Genomic DNA, 10,833 nt, shown 5'->3' with positions numbered 1-10,833 from the left:
CAGCTCTGTCTACATGAAAAACAGGCACATGATTAAAAAATAAAATAATTAAAAAATAAAAAAATGTAAAAAAGGCCAGTCATGCTCTGAAATGATTAAACTCATGTTCAGTCCGCAAGGCTGTAGGGTTCCTCATCGAAAGATCAGGTGCTGCTCCTCGAGCTTGTGTTGATGTTCACTGGAATACTGCAGCAGGCCAAGGACACAGATGTGGGAATGAGAGCAGGGGGTGTGTTGAAATGGCAAGTAACTGGAAGCTCAGAGTCATGCTTTCGGACTGAGTGGAGGTGTTCTGCAAAGCGGTCACCTAATCTGCGTTTGGTCTCCCCAATGTAGAAGTGACTGCATTGTGAGCGGCGAATACAGTATACTAAATTGAAAGAAGAACAAGTAAATCGCTGTTTCACATGGAAGGAGTTTTTGGGACCTTGGATGGTGAGGAGAGAGGAGGTAAAAGGGCAGATATTACGCCTCCTGCAATTGCATGGGAAGGTGCTGTGGGAAGGGGACGAGGCGTCGGGGTGATAGAGGGGTGGACCTGGGTCTCACGGAGGGAACAAACCCTTCAAAATTTTGATGGGAGGGGAAGGGAAGATGTGTTTGGAGGTGGTGGAAATGGAGGAGGATGATCCTTTGGTTGTGGAGGTTGGTGGGCTGGAAAGCGAGGAGAAGGGGATCCCTGTTGCTGTTCTGGGAGGGAGGGGAAGGGGTGGCCCACACACTCCCAACACTGAGATCAGTTAATAGCAGATTTGTAGTACTGCAGGAGTTGGAATAAAGCTCCTTTCTTGTTGTTGCACTAATATGCTGACTATCATTGAGGAAAAACCTGTACAACTACACCAGAGAGAGATTTTATATTTCTAAAGATTGTCCCGATAATCTCTGAATAATGTTGACAGCTTAGTGCCAAATGAAATTGTTTAACTCTTTTTATAATTTTCTTTTTACACTTCCTGTATTGGATTTTTTTTTACAGTTCTTTATTACTGACTGTATCTGTATCAAAACTATAAATGTGCTTTTTATTGCCTGAAATAAAGATCTGTTTTACAACATGCTTGCTGCCCTCTGTGGAATTGTAACATCAAAGTGCAAATACCTGGTTAAACTGATCTTTATTAACATGTGGTCAGCTGCAGTTCAACATTGTGAATCAGGATTGTATTTTAAAATATATTAAAACCTCAGTTTAATGTTTAAATTATGCATTGTATTTTCCAATGCATTGAGCAATGATGCACATGAAGAAAAGGCAAGTAACTTTTTTAAAAGTGCTGTGGAGTATGTAAAATGCAAGTGAGACAGAATTACAGAAAAATATACATTGAAATTACGCTTTCTGTCATGTCTTACATCAGAATCATATGGAAATAGTGGAAGCCCCACTTGAGAATTTAATCACATAGCCTAGGTTGACATTTCAGTGTAGTTCTCTACAAGTGGTATATTGCTAAAAGATAATGCCATTCTGATCAGATGTTGGAATTATTTCCCGTCTTCCTGTTCTGGTGGTTCAGGAGGATGTAAAAGATCCCAAGGCACTATTCGAGATCAAGCAGGGTGATCTCCTGCTGTCCTGACCAATATTTATCCCTCAACCAACCAAGCACCTGCTCCCAAACAAACCCATATTAACTGGTCATTCACCTCATTTGCTGTTTGTCGGATCTTACTGTGAGCAAATTGGGGATTTTATTTGCCTACACAACAACAGTGACTGCACTTCAGAAGTGATTCATTGGTTGTGAAATGTTTTAGGATTTATTTGGGGACAGGATAAGGTATGTATATAAAATGAGTTTGGTATTTCTTTTGACTGAAATGAACAGCAAACATTTAATTATAAAGGGGAGATGCAATTCCCCTCATTATGTTCCCATGTTGTAAATCCATATACTTGGGCTATTCTTTCTAATTAGCCCAAAGTTCTACTTGATACGGCCTTTTCCCAGACTGTCCAATAAAAGCCTTTATTATCCTTCCGTTCCATGGCCTTGCCCCTCCCTTTCTCTGTAATCTCCTCCAATCCTACAAGCCTCTGAGATATCTGAGCTCCTCTAATTCCGGCCTCCAGAGCATTCCTGATTTTAATTGTTCATCATTAATGTTTGTGACCTCAGCTGTCTCGGCCCTAAGCTCTGGAATTCCCTCCCTAAACCTCTCCAACTCTCTAACTCATCTTCCTTTAAGGAATTCCTGAAAATCTACCTCACCTATCCTAATATCTCCTCGTGTGACTGGCTGTCTTCTTTGTTTTATAATGCTCCTGTGAAGCACCTTGGGATGTTTCATTCTGTTAAAGGTGCTATATAAATACAAATTGTTGTTAAAACCCAACTCTCTGACAATCCTGTGGAGAGAGAAGTAGAGTTAACGTTTCAGGTCAGTGACCTTTCATCAGAACTGACCTGAAACATTAACTCTGCTTCTCTCTCCACAGATGCAACCAGACCTGCTGAGTATTTCCAGCACTTTTTGTTTTTATTTCAGATTTCCAGCATCTGCAGTATTTTGCTTCTATCTCTGACAATGCTTTTGTTCACCTGTCCTTGTACCTGATTTGGTGTCTAATTTTGTTTGATGATCTCTCCTGTGAAGGACCTTGGGATATTTTACACATTAAAGGGCTGAATTTTACGAGCCCCTCGCAGTGGGTCGCGGCGGGGCAGCCCGTAAAATTCTGCGGGGAGAGGCCTGCCTCGACCCCCGATGTGGTGCGGACCCCCTGCTGCTTGGCGGCAGCAGTTCAATTAGAATATGTAAAACACTACTTACCTCTCCAGAGTATACATCCCACCGTCTCTCACTGTACACTTCTGCAGTTTTCATAGTACGGGCGGCCGTCACGTGCCGTCCTGTTCACAAACAGGGAACCAGACAGGACATCAGAAGCAGGACAATGAAGGTAAGTCCGGATATACAGGGGTCTCAGCTTTAGATTCTTAAAGTGAGGAAGGAGGGGGTCTAGGATGACTGGAGGGAAAGACCTGCAGGCATGAAGGGAGGTACTGTGTACTCTCCCTCCGTAAACAGTGTACGCTCTGTGTTTGTCTGTGTGTGTGAAGGAGCAATGGTACTCTAGTCATCCTGTATGTGACAAGGGTGCCAGAAAAGGTAGGAGTGTTAAGGTTATATGGATGGTAAGGGCAATCAATGCAGCTGGTAGGATCTTGATGTGGTCATGCCGTGCCACTCTGATTGTTAGCCAAGTTAGGCAATGCCATGCAACACCATCTAGCTGATCCATGTTAGCACCTGCTGTACCAGTCAACACCAATCCCTGCCCTGTTCAGAACATTCAAATAAATGAAGGATACAATTTTATTTATCACATGGAAATGGGTTTGGCTCATCCTACATTGTCTGATCTGCTTCTCCTGAGGATGCGTATGCGCTGGAGGCAAAATCAACAGGCAGGTGCAGTCCACATAGAGGCCCCCGGTCATGAGTAGCAGCCCCCAAGGGCAGCTCGTCATTACAGTTCGCCGCGCATCTACATGACATGACCTCGGATGTCAGATAACCAGTGTCAGAGGAGATTGTGCATGTAGAGAGAGTGGTGACACGTCCCTGTGTCCTGCACAATGATGACCTGCAGCCCATGGGCATTGGTGGACATCCTATGCCTGTGGTCCTCACAGTGGCAGTGATTCATATGCAGCATTTCAGGGGCCCAGCACAGACCTTTGTGGGATCACACAGAGGGCAGTGCACCGCTACATCAGGGAGGTCACCGATGCCCTGCACCAGAGGGCCAGTGAGTATGCCCACCTCAGGATGGACTCTCACAGCCAGGCCCAGAGTGCCATCGGTTTTGGCACCATTGCTGGAGAACTATAGGTTTCATAGACTACACCCATGTGGCCATCAAGCCTCCTGCCAGGCTACCACCTGAAGACGTTACCATTAAATGAATCCTCAATCACCGAAGATGCTTCATGCAAATCTGTGCCCACTTCTCTGGCCGCGTCTCCACGGATGCAGTGACATGGACATTGGCTCAGTCAGCTGCTGCCTCTAATGGTTTACACAGGGATACTGCAGATGTGCCATGACACATGGGCTCTGCACCAGTCCCTGCTGCCACTGTTGTTCACTGAACTGGCTCAGATGGAGGGGTGGCTTCTTGGACATAAGAGCTATCTCTTGCAGACATGGCTCCCGATACCAGTGAGAAACCTCACCACTGCTGTAGAGGAGATACAACACCAGCCACTGAGCTACAAGAGCCACCATTGAGCAGGCGATCGGCATGCTGAAAAAGCACTTCCAATGCCTAGATAGATAGGGTGATGACCTGTACTAAGGGCCGAAAAGGCCAACTCTTTGCTGCTCGCTGTGCTCTGCACAACTACGCACCTAATCGGGCGCAGGCCTGGCATGATGAGGAGAGACCGCAACAGGATTCCTCCTCGGACTATGAGGACACTGGGGACCTACAACGGGAAAGGCACATGGAAGGACAGATGGCACCCAGGCTCTGCACGCAGGGCTAGCAGTGAGCTAGGGATGTACGGGAGTGGCTTATCCGACATAGGCTGTCTGCTCCATAGGAACTGACATGAGCTCTGCAAGCCACACATCACCCTGTGCACCAGTCTAACCTGCAGCATCCCTGTGTAAACCATTAGAGGCAGCAGCTGACTGAGCCAATGTCCATGTCACTGCATCCGTGGAGACGCTCATGAGTAATGGTGGCAGGGCAATGATGGTTATTGTATAGGTTGGCTCTCCTAAAGAACCAACGGTGAAAACGGATGTGACATTGGTGCAACATGCTGTCACACATCATTCACACAGAGAAAAGGACACACATGTTGGTGAGGAACATTTAGTGAAAGATGCATTTACATTGCTGTGACACCCATGCATTCCCATTTGTGTCAGTGTGTTCTCTGTAAATGCTTGTGAGTGCTGCTTCTCGCTGCAACCTCTGCACTAGCAGCCTGACTGGAGGAAGGCTGCTGATCTGAGTGCCCTTTGGCTGTGGATGTCTTTGGCAGTCGTACCCTGTGCATACGAGGCCTAGAGGGTCCCGGCTGGCTGGGGGAGTGCTCGTTCATCCCCTTCTGACAGTGGACCCTTTGATGCCGGATTGTCCCATGACTACTCACCTCCTCCGTCATTTCCAGACAGGCTGCCTTGTTCAAGCGGGCGGGCCTCTTCTTACCATCATTGGGTAAAGGGACCTCCTGCCTTGCCTGCACAGTCAGGAGGAGAGTGAGCAGGGAGGCTTCGCTGAACTGTGGGGCTACCCTAGAGCACCTCTCTGCCATTCCCTGCATTTGGTGTGGTCCTTTAAATGCAAAGGTGACTCCACTGTGTAACTGTTCCAACTTCTGGCTGCAAGCTTTATCTCGCACATGTTTGCAGACCAATGCAGGACTAGTGATGAAATCTGTGCTGTTGTCACAGTTTTTCACCGATTACACATTGAGACATATGCACAAATACTTTGCTTCTGCAGCAGCTGATCATAATTATTGGTGTAATAGTTCTAGTTGGCAATGCAGCTAGAATATCAACATATTTTCCTTTTTATTTACAAAGATCATTTAATAGCAGTTACATGCATTTTCACATAACATTTAGCAGAGAAATGAATACAGCTTCCAAATGCATATTCGTCTGTGGATTTTCACAGTCAGATGATCAGAAGCTCATAGTACAGAGATTTTCTTCAATTATAGTGTTATTTCTGTTGTGTTTTTGCCTTTTATGGTACATTTGCGTGTCATGTCCTGGAAAGTGTGAAATTAAGATTATTCACTTAGGTGCGGCACACCTACAACAAAGAATGTTACACTTGAGTGGAAGAAGAGAATCATGACTTCATGGGACACTGGGACACAGCAGGGTAAGTATGTGGCAGCAAAGCAGAAAGTGCTGGGGAAGCTCAGCAGGTCAGGCAGCATCTGTGGAGAGAGAATCAGAATTAACTTTCAGGTCTGTGAACTTGGTCACATGGTCACTTGGTCTTCATTTGTGCATCAAGTATCTGCATCTGCCCAGGATTGTGCAGATGCAGTTTAGCGTGACCCATAAGCTTTGCAGAAGATCGAAGCATCAAGTCTTTCACGAGGTGTTTGTGACTTGTTGATAATTTCATTCGATTTTACAGGCATCATCAGGATTGAAGTGATATTTTCAAAGGTTAAGTATGTGAATCCAGAAGGGTTTGTGTGACTTCAAGTGGTGGTGAGGGATGTTGTTAAGATCCTGGTGGATGGGGAAACGTATGGAAAAAAAAATCAACTGTATACTGATACTGGCGACATAAAAGCTTCTAGGATGTACTAAATTCTGTCTATGGACCAGAATATCAAACCCAAAACCCCTTGAGGTGCATCGATGGCAAGACACTGACAAGGAATCAGTCCTGGATCGCTAGTCGGAGACCACGTGACCTAGACGAACACATCTGCAGGAAGTGTCACGGGCTGCAGAAGCTTGAGCTCCAGGTTTCTGAACTCGAGCGTTGGCTGGAGTCACTGTTGTGCATCCGCCATGCAGAGGACCATGTGGATAGCACTTTTAGGGAGGTTGTCACACTGCAGGTTCTGAGCATACAGGCAGAGAGGAAATGGGTGACCGCCAGGCAGTCTAAGAGAACCAGGCAGGCAGTGCAGGAGTCCCCTGAGTCTATCTTGCATGCTAATTGGTTTTCCACTTTGGATACTGGTGAGAGCAATGGTTTCTCCGGGGAGTGCAGCCATAGTAAAGTCCGTGGCACCATGGGTTGCTCAGCTGCGCAGGAGGGGAGGAAGAAGAGTGGAAGAACAATAGTGACAGGGGATTCGATAGTCAGGGGATCTGACAGGCGTTTCTGCAGCAATAAACGTGACTCCAGGATGGTGCGTTGCCTCACTAGTGCAGGGGTCAAGGATGTCACAAAGAGGCTGTAGGATATCCATCTGGGGGAGGGTAAACAAGTAGAGGGCATGGTCCACATTGTTACCAGCGACATAGCTAGGAAGAGGTATGAGGCCCTGAAAGCAGATTTGTGGTAGTTAGGAAGGAAATTAAAAAGCAGGACCTCCAAGGCAGTCAGCTTAGGATTACTCCCAGTGCCATGTGCTAGAGAAGAATAGAAGAATTGATCAATTGAACACGTGGCTGGAGAATTGGTGTCAGAGGGAGGGCATCAGATTTCCGAGGCATTGGGACTGGTTCTGAGGCAGGTGGCACCGGTGCAAGATGGACGGGCTATGCCTTAACAGGACCAGGCTAACATCCTCGCTGGGAGATTTACCATTGCTGTTGGGGAGGGTTGTGAGGGGGATGGGAACCTGAGGGGTAGCTCAAGTAAAGCTGGTAACAGGAGGTAGAAAAGTAGTGAGTGACATTATAAGGCAGGTGAAACAAAGGCAAGCATCTGAAGTGATTTATGACTTTAACCCCTTGTAGGGACTAAACCAAATCAGCAGCACATCCCCATCAATCTCCTTTAATCAAGTTCAAACCAGACAAATTCTCAGACACTTATTTGGATGCAAAGAATTGCACTAGCTTTCCCTCAAAGAAAGAAAACCATCAGAGAATTTTACCATCTTTCCGTTAGCCAACTTCTAATATTTCTGTGGTTAAGTCATAAATATCCCAGATATTATAAGGGTCTGGGAAACTCTCTTCAATATGTGTCTCTTCACTTCAAGAGACGCAGAGAGGGGGTTCTTGTAGTTGTATACAGAATATTACTGGAAACGATTTATTAACTTTTAGATATTTGTCAACACATATTCTTATTTCTAACATAGAATCCAAAAGTTTAACCTTGCTAATGTTACAGCAAAATTATCTTAGAATATCCAGAATATCCATCAAAATTTAAAGTAAACTTGTACCTTAAATTTCCGTAGTTGAGATGCATTGTTAAGGATACACTTCTAAGTGTCTGCTGCAGAACCTTGCATTTGTATACTATTTCTAAGGTGTCATATGACTTTTGATTTGATGTGACCTTTCTGTGTTCCCTTTTAAAATCTATATCTTTAAATTGATGTTTTACTGGAATTTGAAGTTTGTGAGCTTTCATCTGCTCAAAATGTTCATAATTGTGTTTATCTGACCTCTCTTGTTCCTGTGAGTACATTCCATTTACTGTTAATTACCCTTTCCATGGTACCCACAGCAACTTCTGGAGCCGACCTGTCTGAACAACGACCCCATAAACCAATTAAGGTTTATTGCTATCTCTTACTGAGATCACACAATATATTTCAATGTGTGTGTTTATCACCCAAGTCCCTGGTAATGGCAATGCTATTCTAACAGAGACCCCTGGTAACAGAGATTCTATTCCAATAGAGATCTTGAAATGTTTAACTCTACCATCTTAAAGGGGAACGTCAGTGAGCTCTGAAAACTAACCATTTATTCAATCTTTAACTCTAAAGGCATAACACACTAACTGCTTCCAAATTCTACTTAATCAAGCCTATTATACCGATATTCTTTCACACATCAACAAGACTTAGAATTTTTTTATTCATTCATGGGATGTGGGTGTCACTGATTAGGCCAACATTTATTGCTCGTCCATAAATGCCCTTGAGAAGGTGATGGTGAGCTGCCTTCTTGACCTGCTGCAGTCCATGTGGGGTAGGTACACCCACAGTGCTGTTAGGATGGGAGTTCCAGGATTTTGACTCAGCGACAGTGAAGCAATAGTGATATAGTTCCAAGTCAGGATGCTGTGTGGCTTGGATGAGAACTTGCAGGTGATGGTGTTCCCATGCATTCTCTGCCCTTGTCCTTCTAGGTGGTAGAAGTCATGGATTTGGAAGGTGTTGTCTAAGGAGTTTGGTGCGTTGCTGCAGTGCATCTTATAGATGGTAGACACTGCTGCCACTGTGCGTCAGTGGTGGAAGGAGTGAATGTTTGTGGATGGGGTGCCAATCAAGTGGGCTGCTTTGTCCTGGATGGTGTCGAGCTTTCGGAGCGTTGCTGAAGTTGCATCCATCCAGGCAATTGGAGAGTATCCCATCATACTCCTGACTTGTGCTTTGTAGATGGTGGACAGGCTTTGGGGAGTCAGGAGGCGAGTTACTCGCCGCAGGATTCCTAGCCTGTGACCGGCTCTTGTAGCCACGGTATTTATATGGTTACTCCAGTTCAGTTTCTGGTCAGTGGTAACCCCCATGATGTTGATTGTGGTGGATTCAGCGATCATAATGCCATTGAAAGTCAAGGGGAGATGGTTAGATTCTCTCTTGTTGGAGATGGTCATTGCCTGGCACCTGTGTGGCGCGAATGTTACTCGCCACTTATCAGCCCAAGCCTGGATATTGTCCAGTTCTTGCTGCATTTCTACTCAGACTGCTTCGGTATCCAAGGAGTCACGAATGGTGCTGAACATTGTGCAATGCAGAATAATGTCAAGAAGGAAAGGTTAAGGGCACTCTAGCTGAATGCATGCAGCATTCAAAATAAGGTAGATGATTTAATGGCCCAAATAGAGATAAATAGGTGTGATCTAATTGCCATTACAGAAACATGGCTACAGGGTGTTCAAGACTGTGAACTGAATATTCAAGGATATTTGACATTTAGGAAGGACAGGCAAAAAGGAAAAAGGAGGTGGAGTTGCGCTGATAATAAGGGATGGGATCAGTACATTAGTAAGCGAGGATCTCTGATCGGAAGAACAAAATGTGGAATCTGTTTGGGTGGAGTTAAGAAACAGCAAGGGGAAGCAAACATTGGTCGGAGTTGTTTATAGGTCAGCAAACTGTAGTGGTAGTGTGCGGCACAGTATTAATCAGGAGATTAGAGAAGCAAGTAGCATGGATAATAAAGTACTCATGGGTGACTTCAATCCACATATAGACTGGGTAAACCTAATGAGCACTAATGCTGTGGAGGACGAGTTTCTGGAGTGTGTTGGGGATTGTTTTCTAGAGCAGTATGTTGAGGAACCGACTAGAGAACAGGCTATTTTAGATGTAGTATTACGTAATGAGAAAGGCTAATTAATAATCTTCGTGGAAAAGAACCTTTCTGGATGAGTAACCACAAATATGATAGAATTTTACATTATGTTTGAAAGCTAGGTAGTTCAATCTGAAGCCAGGGCGTTAAATTTGAACAAAGGAAATTATGAAGGTATCAGGGGCAAATTTGCTGAGGTAGATTGGGAAAATATATTAAAAGCTCTGACAATACATAGGCAATGGAATGAAATATTACATAGTTTACAGCAACTATATATTCCTTCATAGCACAAAAATGTCAAAAGTAAAGGCAGTCAATCGTGGCTAATAATGGAAGTTAAAGATTGAAAAAGATTAAAAGAAAAGGCCTATAAAGTTGCCAGAAATAGGAGTACACCTGAGGATTGGGAGGATTTTAGAATATAGCAAAGGAGTACGAAGAAACTGATAAAGAAAGGGAGAATAGAATATGAATGCAAGCGAGCAAAAAACAAAAAAAGACTGTAAAAGCTTCTATAGGTATGTAAAATGAAATGTTTGGCTAAGACAATTATGGGTCCATTACAGGCAAAGTCAGGAGAATTTATAATGGGGAATAGAGAAATGGCAAAGAATCTAAAGGATTACTTTGTGTCTATCTTCACTGAGGAAGATACAAGAAATCTCCCAGAATTAGAGATCCAAAGGATTAAGGAGAATGAGGGATTGAAGGAAATTAGTTTTTCTAAGGAGGTTGTACTGCAGAAATTATTGGGGTTGAGGGTTGATAACTCCCCAGGTCCTGAATTTCTACATCCCAGCGTGTTGAAAGAGGTAGATATGGATATAGTGGATGCATTGGTGATCATCTTCCAAAATTCTATAGATTCTGGAACATTTCCTGCAGTATGGAAGGTAG

This window comes from Heterodontus francisci, chromosome 29 (assembly GCF_036365525.1).
Source record: "Heterodontus francisci isolate sHetFra1 chromosome 29, sHetFra1.hap1, whole genome shotgun sequence".
In the NCBI taxonomy this organism is placed as follows: domain Eukaryota; kingdom Metazoa; phylum Chordata; class Chondrichthyes; order Heterodontiformes; family Heterodontidae; genus Heterodontus; species Heterodontus francisci.
This window is presented reverse-complemented; position numbering follows the sequence as displayed.